Raw genomic sequence first — 14585 nt, 5'->3', positions numbered from 1 at the left:
TGCTGCTCGCACGCACACGCATGGGCGGCCCTCGTGGCTGCCGTGTGTGTGTGAGTTTGTGTTCATGCATGATTCCTAAAACTATTAGAGTTAGTATATGATTAAATTCCTATTCCTAAAAGGATAACTTAATTAATTAGAGTTCTTGTAGGATTCTAAGTTTAATTAATTCGCATCCTACTAGGATTCCAATTCCCTTTCCATAACTCTATAAATACGTGCCTAGGGTCACATATTTTCAAGAGATTAATTCAAGTATTCAAAGTGAGTTTTGAGAGAAAAATTCAGCCATATTTCTTACCTAAGAGTGCCGAAAATTCTAGTACCTTAAGGGCGATTCTAGTTGGTCAATCTTAAGGCGGATCCGGACGTGCTGTGGACTATCTACGGAGGGACGACACTTGGAGTCCTAAAGACTTGTTCTTGTTCGGTTCGGGCGCAGCTAGGGAAGGCACGCAACAAAGAGTATGCATCTAAATTATGCTATATGATTATGTGTAAATAATATGTATTCCTGGCTTAATGGTTGTTTCCGCATGATTTATGAATTGTCATATGTATCATAACCTAACAGGAGCCCTTTTAGTCATAAAACTCTTGATTAGGTCTACAAATCCTTAAGGTTAAAACAACTTGATTAGAATTAATAAGGACTGAATAATTGGTAGATTATTGGTGCCCTTGATTAATTGCTGCAAATGTTTACGTGATGCATAATGTGTTTTACTAACCAGCTATGTGGGCCATTCATGATAATGAATGGGTGAATGGTATATATTGTATATGTACTGTTTTGCAGGTTATGAAGTGACTAGTATGGCCCAAATAGGATAGAAAATATGGTCTGCGTACCATTAATTTGAATGTAATTGGTCTAAAGTACCAAAGTCGTTTTTCAATTCAAATATGGTCTGCGTACCATCAATAGTTATAATTAGTTTTAATTATAGCTTATCCTATTTGAAGAAAATGGTGCCTCCCACGGAGATTTTCAAGACGGACTTTGAAGTTAAAGCTTCAAGATGAAGTCGGGCCATACTAGATCACATTTATCTTATGCATGTTTTAAGTTATTTATTGCTTTTAAATATGTCTTAAAATGCATGAGATCAAAAGCTTGATTATGTTGCATGATTAAGGATTTTAGTTCACTTAAAATCTAACCAACATAGTAAGAGCCTTAAGTTCCAAACTTAAAAATTGAGTTAAAAGGTGCCATGCCAAAATATACACTTGCTTGGATATCCTTTACATCAATCTAGTAATAGTTTTCGCTCAGCGAGGTGTTACTTATTGGTCCTAAAGGGGCAAGGTACACAAATAATTGTGAGTACATGTTAGTTTTGGTGAAACTCAACGATATAAGTAAGGAGTCCTTTTATGTCGTGGCAAAATCGATAGGTTTACCTAATAAGTTCTTAGACGTACCTATCAACCAAGAATAGTTTCTAGACTATTAGCAAAAGGCTTTTGCTTACCTAAGATGTTCTAGGATTAAGTCGACAAACTGTGCTTAGTTCTTCAATGATTTTAGGATCTTGGAATCATTTTATTCACACCTGCCGGAACACATAATTCGAATAAAATGCTAATGACTTGTTTAAATTGCATGATTGCTTTCATTTTAAAGTTATTATTCATGATAAATGTTTAGACTTTGCATGCTTCAATGTATGTTTTAATTATTGTTTATAATTAAATATCTTGCACTGCAGTAAATCCTTTTAGAAAGGTAACAGTAAATTTCCTCGATTTGTAGTGAATCCAAGAACGATTCACGGAAATGAGAGAAAGTGAGCAATTTAAAATGTACGTTTCTTATAGCGACTTTTATGGTTGTTTTCGAACATCAAAGTCGAATGGCAAACCAATTGGTGCTTGTGAATTCAAAATACAATGTAGTTTTGAGATCTTAAAGCATTGAGCTTAAAACGCTCAGCTTTACCAATGGTTAACAACCTAATATCTTTGTCCATTTAATTCTCGAATGAGTCTAGTCCCTAGACATTCGAATAGATCGATGCTTAGAGAACTTTAGAAGCTTCTGGTAAGATCATCTAGTTGAAGCAAAATATTCAACATAAATTAAAATGGTAAAGAACCTTGTTGGGGTGACATTGGACATGTCTAACAAAGTATAAAAGTCAACACTAAAGAATTCAATTCTTAAGACTATAAGAAAGGGTACAAGAAATAGGAAAACGAGGAACAAATGAAATGAATTACGATTCCGTTTCTACCTATAAGTTTATGTTTAAAGAGAAGTGACCTAGCAATCAAACTTCCTTGGTATCATATACCGCTTGAGGTTCTTACTTCGGTAATAACTCAAACAATGGAAGCTAAGATACACTAATGACCTACAAGTGGGAAATGAAGCATGGCATTGCTACATTAATTGTAGGGTCATCTAAGTTTGTTTTAAGTCCTTTCAAAGGCTGGAACTTAATGGCTATTTTGTTCCATAATCAGCATACCTAAATTTCTGCTTCAAACACAGAAAGACTCACATTCAAGAAAAACAAAAACAATGTTTTTTTGTTTATTTGAATGAAATGGTCAATTACAGGTTGAGTCAATATGCTTGATTAAAACAAACAACTCTTTAAAGAACTTTACTAGGTTCAAATCAACCCCTTGATTTGAGTTCCACTAATCTTTGGCATTGTTGCTTAGACCATATCAACAAGTTAACATTCATAAGCTCTATTTTGATGGACTTTTGAAAGTTGATTGATTTCTAGATCATTTTAAGACAACTAGTCTTACTTGTTGAAAGTAACAAAAGATATGAACTATTTTTAGAACGCCTAGACAATAGAGTTCAAAGCTAAAGAAAGATTTTATGACTTTATTATTTCACATGGATTTAAGTGAATATAGGTTTATTTACTCAAATGTGATATAAGTTGAATCTGTTTGGCTAGTTCAAAGATTCAGAAGTATAAAATCCACTTGGCAAGAAATCATAAAGATCTAGGTTAGATCATGTTGATGATTACTTGAGACCAAATATGATCATCAATGATTGTGTGTTGTAATTTCACAATCTAGGTCCATAAGATATGGCATATCTTAGTTGGAATAATCGAAGTCAATTAGTACTTGATTCGATCAATGATGGATCATAAAGACTTTTCCTATAATTTCTAAAACAAAATGCTCAACTACCACCAAACTAAACCAAATTCGTCAAAGCTATTGAAAAGTAATTTCAGAATATCTTTTCATAATATATCTAAAGAGTTCCTAAACTCAGTGGGAGCTTAGTGTTTGTTATTCAACAAACTAAGGCCCAAGTATAGATATATGTTTCATTGTGATTTATTCAAATGAGACACAAGGGTATTGTTTCTACCACGAATTTTTGAGAACATAATGTTTGTTTGCTCGAAATAATGTCCTTTTGGAGATTCGTTTCCAAAATGACAAGTGGGAGAAAATAGACCTCGAAAGTTTTCGAGGCGAACAACAAACATAAACGGACATTCCGGAGGCTTTTCGAAGTGCTTCAGAAAATCCGAACTTATTCTTTAAGGACTTTAGAAGTGACTTTAAAGAATAGACATCTCTTAGAAGACTTTACAAGTGCTTCAAGGAGAACAGAATATTCAAAGGACTTTCAAGTGGCTATTGATATTCTGTTGTTTGATGTTCTATACCCAAGTAGGCATAGAGTTCAAGTCACTGGAACTATGAGATTCTTCTATTAGATAGTAAAGAAACATAGAGTTCTGGTCAATGAAACTATGATATTCTTCTATTAGATAGTGAAGAAACCTACAACTTGCAGTCAAACTATTATCATGTAAATTAATGAGTTTGTGACTTGTAAGAAAGCTATGACGAAACCCAGATTCCCTAAAATGGTTAGAGGCCATATATAGACTCAAAGGTTTTAAATGGTTGGAGGCCATAAAACATACTCAATGTTTTGATGACAAAATTGAAATTTTGTTGATTTGCAAGAATAGTTTCACACCTATTGGTTGCAAGTTTGTTTCAAGGATAAAAACCATCAAACATGAAATTGTGTTCACACACAAAGCTAGATTAGTTGCTAAAGGTTACAAGCAAATTCATGACATGGATTGTGTTGAAACCTCATGCATAATCGTAATGCTCAAGTCTATATTCAAGCAATGATTGCATATTGGTACATATAGCAATTGGATGACAAAACGTATTCCTCAATCAAATGTTGGAATAAACTATGTACATGGTATGTCATAGGATTTGTGGATCCAAATAAATGCTTGAAAAGAAAAGCTAGTTTATAAAATCTAAGTACAGATTTAAGCAAGCAATTGGGAATTAGAAATGTATTTTAGTGAAGCTAATAAGTATTTTAGTTTCATAAAATGTACATGATTCTTATAGATGTATAAGAAGTTTAGTGGGAGTACATAAAACTTAATTGGTCCTATGTGTATCACACACATATCTCTCTATTGAGAAATAACATTCAAATGCTAATGACTTAGATTTGAGATTATTCATCAATGATGGACCATGGCGGAACTTAGTACATACTGGGTATTAAGATCTATTTACAAAGATCTTATATTATTGTTTTGGATTAAGTAATGGCATTTACTAAATCAAACACGAAAGACTCCATTGGAGATATTCGACCCATGTGAATAAATCTAAGTAAAGGATGTTTGAACTATGTATAAGCATTTACTAAGTTAAACATCAAAGAATCTAAGTAAGATTCTTAAACCTATATTATATGTCAAAGAATTTAGCTGGATTTAGTATCTACTGAAACTAGATGAGCTAAAGTTACATGAATAGAATTCAATTGGGAATTATTCTGCAAAAGAATTTATCATATATGATATAATATGAGGATCGCCAAAAACGTATCGTATGACTTTAGGCATGACGAACATATACCAATCTCTATTGATCTAAGTAAAGATCAACTAGATTGAGATCAAGAATACTTATGGTACTTGAAAAGGTACATAGGAATAGTTCTTGATTCAAGGAAATAAAGATATGCTAAATATTGATGCTACACGCATAAACACTGGCAAAGGATCAAGCAAGACCCTTTGGAGTTAACCATTGATAAGGACGAGCTATAGAGCATCGTGTTTTGAAAATGGCAACATGGGTTGGAGACCATGAGTTCTTGCGTGGGAAATTAAAATAATAATTTCTATGTTCTAAGATATAGTTGGAGAATCTTCCACATATCTATGAACTGCCTGGATAGGTAAATCCAAACAAAGCATCACTAGCAACCTATACAGTTGAAGTAAAAGTAATTATTGCCTAAGAAGCAATAAAACAGGGTTGTTTAAAGTTCTTCACTGAACTTGGGTAGATCACCTATCTGCTGGCTTGATGGTTCTTCATTGAAAAATGCGTAGAACCACTCTTGAAGCAAGAAAAACGTCTGCTAACTTGATGGTTCTTCATTGCAAAATGAGTAAAACCACCATCGAAGTAAGAAAGACTAGATCACATAATAAACAAACTCGAAAAGATCTTATCATCATATCTCGAAGAACATTCGATGAAAAGGATATTAAGATTGGCAAAGCATGATAACTAAACCTATGCAACAAGTGAGAAGCAACACTCACGTTGTAGCACTGGAAATCAAGCATAGCTTTGAATTCCACGAATTGTTTTAGAAGATGGGTTTGAGGCCCATGGTTATAAAACATTGGGGTTGAACATTTATCATATATTAAATGTATTTTCATATTCCATTTAATCTTGGTTTAGTATTAAATGATGAGTCCCTTCAAATTTGACGATATATTCAAGATAGACTGTCAGGACCAGTCCTGTGACTAAGAAATGTCTATCAAGTGAACTTGAATGTCAAAGGTTGAAAATGGTCCCTGGTCGGAGTTTTCTATAAAATTGGACGCATAGAAAACGTTAGACGATTAGAATGCAACATGACTAGTAGTTCTGTTTCTTGAACTATGTGGACATGGCAATGTCATAATCATTTGCATAGATACTTACTTTGGGAAGACTAGTATCGGACAAGACCTATGAAACTTTACTGTAAGAGATGAAAATCTGTCATAAGTAAATTTCATTAAAATTATTAGACACTAAATCCTCAATACCTGAGTGATTTGAGATTACTTGTTTGAGAACTGGTTGCTTTGACGTTGACCAACCGTCGCACCGTAAAAGGAGGCTATAAAGGCAACGCTCAGGTAATCACCTATCAAACGAAGTCTAATCTCAAGATCACAAGATTGGGATTGTCCTCCCATAAATCGGGATGAGATGTTTAAAAGTTGTACAAGGCCACTCGGAGAGCTAGAAACTGTGAAATGCATGGCCGTGCTCGGATGAATCATAGGCTATGATTATCTGTTTATTTGATCAGTTGAACTCTGAAACCGAGGAACACCTCTGGACATAATAAGGATGACAACTCTTACCTTATGTTCAAGAGCAAGCATCGAGCGACAAAGGAATTAAGAAATGCACACTTGTCCCTAAGGACAAGTGGGAGACTGAAGGAAATAATGCCCTTGGTCCAAGTATGCATTCTATGTTAAGTCTAATAAATGCGGTTCAGTATTAATTAACAAGTTAATAATTCAGTGAGATCAAGTGAGCTGAATGCCTAGCTAGAGGCCGCTTCAGTTCAAGTGGAATTAATGATATTAATCCACAGCTTACTCTTGACTGAACCCGTAGGGTCACACAAATAGTACGTAAACGGATCAAGTATTTAATGGCATTAGATACTCCATCTATGGATATTCGGAATCGACGGATCTTGGTTTCAGTGGGAGCTGAGATCGTCACAGGCAAGAAATGAATACTCCGGAAACGATGATATTGCCGGAAACGGGAATATGGATCGTATCGGAAATATAAATATTATCCAAGTCGTAGATGTTGCCGGAAACGGAAACATGGTACGTATCGGAAAATATTATCGGAAATGGAAATATTGCCAGAATCGGAAATATTGCCGGAAACGGAAATATTGTCAGAATCGGAAATATTATCGGAATCGGAAAATAATTCCGGAAACGGAAATATTAAATATTTGTTCGAAACGGAAATTGATTCCGGAATCGGAAATATTAAATATTGTTCGTATCGGAAATGAGTTCCGGAACCGGGAATTTAATCGGAAGCGTATCGTACGAATTAGCATCGGACGAGGCCTGCCGGACGAAGGCCCAGCACGAAGCCGGGCCATCGCCCAGCAAGCCAAACGCGCGCCACAAGCCCAGCCAAGGCAGCGCCCAGGCCTACCGCAAGGCAGGCCCAGCGCGCGCCAAGGCCACGGCTGCGTGGGCCTCGCTGCGTGGGCTGCTGCTCGCACGCACGCGCATGGGCAGCCCTTGTGGCTGCCGTGTGTGTGTGAGTTTGTGTTCATGCATGATTCCTAAAACTATTAGAGTTAGTATATGATTAAATTCCTATTCCTAAAAGGATAAATTAATTAATTAGAGTTCTTGTAGGATTCTAAGTTTAATTAATTCGTGTCCTACTAGGATTACAATTCCCTTTCCATAACTCTATAAATACGTGCCTAGGGTCACATATTTTAAGAGATTAATTCAAGTATTCAAAGTGAGTTTTGAGAGAAAAATTCAGCCACATTCCTTGCTCAATAGTGCCGAAAATTCTAGTACCTTAAGGGCGATTCTAGTTGGTCAATCTTAAGGCGGATCCGGACGTGTTGTGGACTATCTACGGAGGGACGACACTTGGAGTCCTAAAGACTTGTTCTTGTTCGGTTCGGGCGCAGCTAGGGAAGGCACGCAACAAAGAGTATGCATCTAAATTATGCTATATGATTATGTGTAAATAATATGTATTCCTGGGTTAATGGTTGTTTCCGCATGATTTATGTAATATCATATGTATCATAACCTAACACTTAACAATACCGATTTGTCCAAGAGTTATCTGATTCAGGCGTGAGCAATATAGCAGATTAAAGTTAGCATATTTATATGGTGGGGAAAGCAATATAAATATAGATCCACGTTACAGCAAAGCGTAGGCTTTACTACGGCTCTCAGGAACACCTACCACTTGACTTTGCTAGCTTTCCGTTTGGTTTTAGAACTTTCCGATGGCTGACTGACTATTGGACGTGATTCTTCCAGAGTTTTGAGTATTTTAGGCTTAAGGATTGTGTTTAGGTTTCAGCAGCACTTCGACAGTATTCAGTGAGCAGGCGGTCGTGCGGGCAGGGTCTTCTTAACAGTGTGTTAAAACGGCAGACGCACGAATACGGGACAAAGAAAAGCTTCGGTCAATACTCAAGCTTAAGGGTTTAGGGTTGGAATTGTATGTTATTTTCCGGTTTCTAGAGGCCCTATTTATAGTAAAATAGGCCAGACACTACAAGAAAAAAGGATTTTCGTGGTGATTCTTTTGACCTTTAGTAGCGAATATATTCGCTACGAAAGCATTCCCCAACGATTAGCTATTCGAGGCGATAGCCACCGTTGCTGTAGCCTTTAGTAGCGATTATTACATTCAATGGGGTAGACCAAAACAATCGATACGAAATACTATTTATAATAGTATCGATTATTGTAGCTATTATAATCGCTATAATTCCCTAAGTTTACATACCAAATACATTAGTTTTAGCGGCAAAAGAATCGATGTTGTTGGTAGTTATAGTAGCGAATGTAATAGACGCTATTACACACCTATCCTATCGATTATAATCACTACTATTTGCTATTTATTGTGGCAAAATTAAGTGATACTAGTAATTTTGCAATTGATACATTTGCTAAGATAACAATCCACATTGACAGTCTATGGCGGCGATTATTAGCGCCAGAAAAAAGTAATACGTTATTTTGCGCTATAATTTAGTATATTATAATGGCCTATCAAAAGTTGCCATTATCAAGCATATTGACAACTATATTTTTTTATACATGAATACTCCATCCGTCCCGGAATACTTGACATGTTTTCCTTATCGGGCCGTCCCTTAATACTTGACATGTTTCTAAAAATGGAAATATTCTAACAATATTATATTATTTCTCACTCCACCTCTATTAACCCACCTACCCCCTACTCCATACAAAAAATAATTAAAAATTCAACCCCTACTCTCCCCCAACCCCACCTCTTAACCCACCTTCCACTAACTACATTAAAATAATACCCCACTATCAACTACTACCTATTAAATTAAATAAGTCAATTCAAGTCCCTTAAACTCTGTGCCGGTCAAACCGGATCGAGTATTCCGGGACGGAGGGAGCATACATTTAAAATGTTAGATAATTGTAAGAAAAAAATATTATAAAATAATTAACTCATACGGAATAAGTAATAAGTTATTACATAGGTAACAAAAAGTTGTCTAATAATTTAAAAACTTAACTAAATATTGTCTATAATTTCAAAGGATAGGATATATAACTATTTAACTACTACAGTAGTATAATGAACCAACTAATATATTATAAATCAATAACACGAGGTGCTTCCAAAATAAGCTCAACTTCACCGTTTCCCAAACAACGAGTTATCTGCACGTCAAAAAAATGTACGATAATTAGTATCGGTAAAAAGAGAAAACAAAATCAAAAGACTTCAAGAGACCAAAAGAAAAATGTAGTTGCTATTAGTTGATTCACTGACTAATCAATTCTCTCAAAATATTCACATCCTGCAGCAAGGTATTAAAATGGAATAAAGTAATAAACTGTATGAATGAATGATATATTCCAACATGACCAAAGAATGAGCCTGTCAATTTTTTGAACTACTTGTCTACTTCGATCTTTCCCTCCTATAAGACCAAGCCTACTTTAAGGAACATTGATTACTTTCATTGTCATAGGCAGCAATATATAATTAAAGTTTGAGAGAAATGGAAAAGATATTAAAGTCATAAAACAAGAACAACTATTGAGAAAATATAGAAAGTAAGATCCATGCCAAGCAATATTGTAAGTCTCCAACTTACAGGAATTACACCTAATAACTATCACCAATTACCAGAGAGTCAATCTGTACTGTATCAAGTATTGGGGAAGGGGAACTTTAGTGTTTAGGTAATGCAAAAAAGTTATTTATTATCCAATCATAATCTACTTTAACAGATCACAGAAACCGAGACTATCCACGTCAAAATAAAATCCAGCTAACCTACTTATGGAACCCGAATTGTGACTTATGAAAGAAATGTGATTATTGTTCTTAAAGTTTTTTGCAACAGATTCCTCAAGTGCTTTCTGATGTAGTCCAGACAAATGAACTCGACCACCATAATAACCCAAACCAATTGTTTCAACATGTTGAATATCCACTTTGACTTCGTCCACATCAATACTATCAATGATGTCCATTGCAACATCTCTAAGATTTCCTAATTACCCGGTGACTGAATAAGATATACAATCTTAGGATTGTATTTATTCAATGATCCAAATGATGGAAAGAGTAACCTTAGTTTACTATATCTCACAATCTAAAAGACAAATGTAATCACAGAAACATAGACAAGGGATTTTATTTTAACCCATATTTTTTTTATAAATTTGATAAGCTCGGAGGGATGGTATATTCATCTGAGCTAAGCGTTTAAAATTTCTCATTTTCCTTAATACCTCTTAATCGTGTTAAATCAGTCAAATACAAAAACAGAAACATCCTAGTATGTTAAGGAAGCACACTTGTAGAGACTGTCCTTAATATAAAGCCGTGTTAGATGAAATGTGCAATCAGAACAATCGACGCCAAGGAGTATAGACTAATATAGATGGAGCAACAACCCGTAAACAACTACTGAAAATATCCCTTAATGTAGCTAAAACTAATCAATTGCAGAGGCCCTTTAAAAGTTTAACAAAAAAAACAAAGTTCTTCTGACATTTGTAACATGAATACCTTTTCAAGACTGACACCAATTCCTTCTAAAATGCCATCTTGATAAAAAGCATCCCAGGTGCACTATTCAGACTAGTCTCAATGTGCAGACTTCTTCCAGTAATCAAATACTACACCAGAAAAAAAAAACGCATCCCATTCTGCAAAAAATAATTATACGAATATACAAAATTCATCGCCTTCTACTTTACCTTATTATTTTCTATGTGGCTGAATGTCCCTGTATGTTCAGCCAATATCTTATATCAAGACAGTGAATACACTTAGTATCCACTTCCTCGAAAGTCTCTAACTTTTTTTAAGCGATAATATCTAAACCATCGAAATCAACTCAAACACAACCTACACGAAAGAAAAGTTACAAACAAAGAGATATAGAGTTGTTACATATGCAAAGAGCGGTATCTCACAACTAATAACAGAAGTTGTCATTAAATTTTGATTTATTTCAGTAATTATAGATTTTAAATCTCACATTAATGTACTCTCTCGCCCCCCCCCCCCCCCCATCATGCTTCTCTAGATTCCATCACTCTAGTGATAGGCAGTTTTTTCACATTTTGTCCAATTAGAGTGTCTGTTGTAACAAGGGCGTCCACATAGCCATTTATAATTTCTTTATTCTCCACTGTAAACTTTAACCTGCGCATGGGAGTGTGCACAGTATTTGATTTTTTGCGTTTGTTTCCCTCACAAACAACTTAAGCCAATATTACAGCCATATATTTACTCCAATGGCTAATGTATAACAGCTAATGGCCATGCCAACATCAAAGTAAATACAAGTTCCCATCAAATAAATGAATAAAATGAATATCTCAAATACTTACACATGCATCTTCAAAAGTGGAAAACGACAGAGCATACTCTACAGCACCTGGTACCATGCTTCGGTTCAGCCCCCAAAACAAGAACCAGGTAAACAAACAAGTAATCAGCCTGGGCAGTAACAACTAGATTTAAGAAACCACATATAATCACAGCTTCAACGCCATTTTAACATCTTATAAAAACCCATAGTGTAAAAGTGAAATATAGTATCAAAAATTACAATAAATCAAAGTTGTTAGAATAGTGAAACCCCTTAGAAGAATCATAACATGGTGAAAGACACTTATTGAAGTACTAGTATTAGTATATACAAAAAACAATTTCATAGGTTAGATAACAAATTCAAATTCAAGCTTTTCTCAAAATCCTCTGGTCTTGAAGCAAAATGTGCAGAAAACTTCTATTTACACTTGCTGTATGAAACTTGACGATGAAAATAGGATATTGGAGGTCTCTGGTTTTTTAAAAGGTTCTCTACCTTTTAAGTATCTCGGAGTTCCTATCTGTTGTCAGAGAATATATGTGGCTGATTGCGTGAGTTTGGTGGAGAAGATGGCAAACAGAAATAAAATATGGAGCTCTAGAAATCTGTCGTACATGGGAAGGGTCCAATTGGTTGAATAGGTACTGATGAGCATTCGTGTTTGTTGGGCTCAAGTTTTTGTTCTACCTAGGAGTGTTATACATGAAATTGAGAGGTGTGTCGAGCTTTTATTTGGAGCGGAGAGGCTTACAGTCACAAACCTGGTTATGTTTCATGGCAGGATGTGTGTAAGCCTAGAAAGGAGTGGAGGAATCGAGTGGAGAGATATCCAGATTTAGAATTTCGTAGCAATGGGAAAGTATGTTTGGGTTGTGTCTACTAAGCAAGATAATATGTGGATCAGGTGGGTAACTTCTGTGTACATTAAGGATCGTGTGTGGTGGCATTATCAACCTAGTAATGATAGTATCTGGTACTGACGGAAGGTTTGTGAAGTCAGGGATAAGTTGAAGAGCAAAATATCTGAGCATAACCTGCAGCATGTGACTACCTACTCCGTGAAGGTTATGTATCTAAAGTTGGTGGATGAGACACCAATTACACATTGGGCGGGTGATGTTTGGAACAGATTACCTATTCCTAAACATCGGTTTTTCTTCTTGTTAGCCAAACTTAACCGATTGCAAAATCGAGAAAGATTGGCTAAAATCGGGGTTTGTCACTCTTTTTATTGTGCTGTCTGTGAAAATCATGTGTAAACTCATGATCATCTGTTGTTTCAATGTGACTTCAGTAACAAATGCAATGAGTTGAGTAAAGTTTGGTTGGGTATTCGATCTCAGATGGATCACCTGCAAGGGGTGATGAATTGCATCAGGAGGAATGGTGGGTCTAAATTCAGAAGGGCTGTCATGGGTGCGAGTATAGGGGCACTGGTTTACTGCATTTGGACAATTAGGAATGAAGTTGTTTAGCTACAGAGGGTGGCTTCTATCAACAAAATTTGCAGTTTGTGAAAAATACAATCAATAGCGGAGTTCTATGCATTTTTCCTAAGAAAGTTTCATAATGTGGTAGAAATCGGTGGCATAGCCTTTAGATTAAATTACAGCTTTGCAGTGTGCTTCTATTTTTTATCTTCCTGGTTTTCAGATTTCTTTGTAATGTGTTTTGAAGGTGTTAATATTAATACAAGCTCACTAACTTATTTAAAAAAAAGAACACAACTGTAGACTCAAGTTGTAATTTGTTCTTTGTGACAACACAACTTTTTTTTAAATAGCAGTTAGAAGTCGAGCAAAATGATGCGCGGAACTATTTCATAATCCCAATGATCAGAATTGAAGAACTATTTCATAGAGATATTCGTGTAGGAATGAGAAACTAAAACCCAGAAAATTTAAATCCAATTCAAAACAAGTATAGATCAACCGATCTTCTAGAAATTAAAAGTATTTAGTCGAATAACCAGAAATCATGAAGAGAAGACGATGAACAAAAACATTCGAGTTGGCCTAAAATTGGGTCTTTTACCAAAAATTTCAACACCAGATTATCACATTTCACCATTGCCACATGACATGAATGTTCAAAACAAAAAAATTATCATAAATTAAAAAGGTATGCAATGGAAATCCAATTATCAACCAACTACGTTAAAATTCAACCAAATTACTATATACTTACAATATTAAAGAGACAAATTAGGTATAATTACCTAGATTATGTCGCTGTGTGCCTCAAGTGAGAATTCAATTGATAATTGCAGAGCAAATTCAATTGTAGCCTGAATTTTGTTAACTTCCAACAACGTGATGGACAAGGAGAGAATTGATTTCAGTTGAGTAAACTGAATTCAGTTTTTAACCCTAATTTGAGAAGATTACAGAAAAGCGGGATGGAGGTCTTCGAACAAAAAATTGAAATTTTGGGTGAAAATTCTAAAAAGAAGGGCGGGGTAGACTTATAATTAGGTTTGTATCGGTTATGGAGAGGTAAATATGGCGATTACAAACTGTTACGATTACCTTTAGGGTTTCGCAAACCATATTTATTTACCGTAACAAATGTGAAATCGTTACAAATTAATCGCCACAAAATCCTATTTTTCTTGTAGAATAAGATAAATTTTGGAATAGGAATTTTCTAACTGAGATTTGCTGAGCGCTAGAAAATTCCAGCGCTTGGATCAGGAGCGCTGGTTATTTCTAGCGCTTGCATTTTGTGCGCCAGATCTGTTCCGGTGACAGTTGGATTAATTCTATCTTATGCGTGATTGTGTAAGAAGCAAACTGCATTGCTGGAATAAAGCAGCGCTTGTGGTTTGTACGCTGGAAAATAGTAGCGCTTGGAATGCCAACGCTGGAATTTTCCAGCGCTGGTGTTTTAG

General features: G+C 35.3%; 1 long non-coding RNA gene across 1 annotated transcript; it reads right to left on the bottom strand.

The window, feature by feature from the left end:
• Positions 1–9284: 9284 nt before the first annotated feature.
• LOC110792743 (uncharacterized) lies at positions 9285–14356 on the bottom strand. Its single transcript, XR_008918615.1, has 3 exons — positions 13914–14356; positions 10882–11820; positions 9285–9518 (listed from the first exon to the last, which is right to left on the bottom strand). It is a non-coding gene; the product is annotated as an uncharacterized lncRNA (long non-coding RNA).
• Positions 14357–14585: the final 229 nt, after the last annotated feature.

Source organism: Spinacia oleracea, chromosome 4 (assembly GCF_020520425.1).
Source record: "Spinacia oleracea cultivar Varoflay chromosome 4, BTI_SOV_V1, whole genome shotgun sequence".
In the NCBI taxonomy this organism is placed as follows: Eukaryota; Viridiplantae; Streptophyta; class Magnoliopsida; order Caryophyllales; family Amaranthaceae; genus Spinacia; species Spinacia oleracea.
This window is presented reverse-complemented; position numbering and strand designations above follow the sequence as displayed.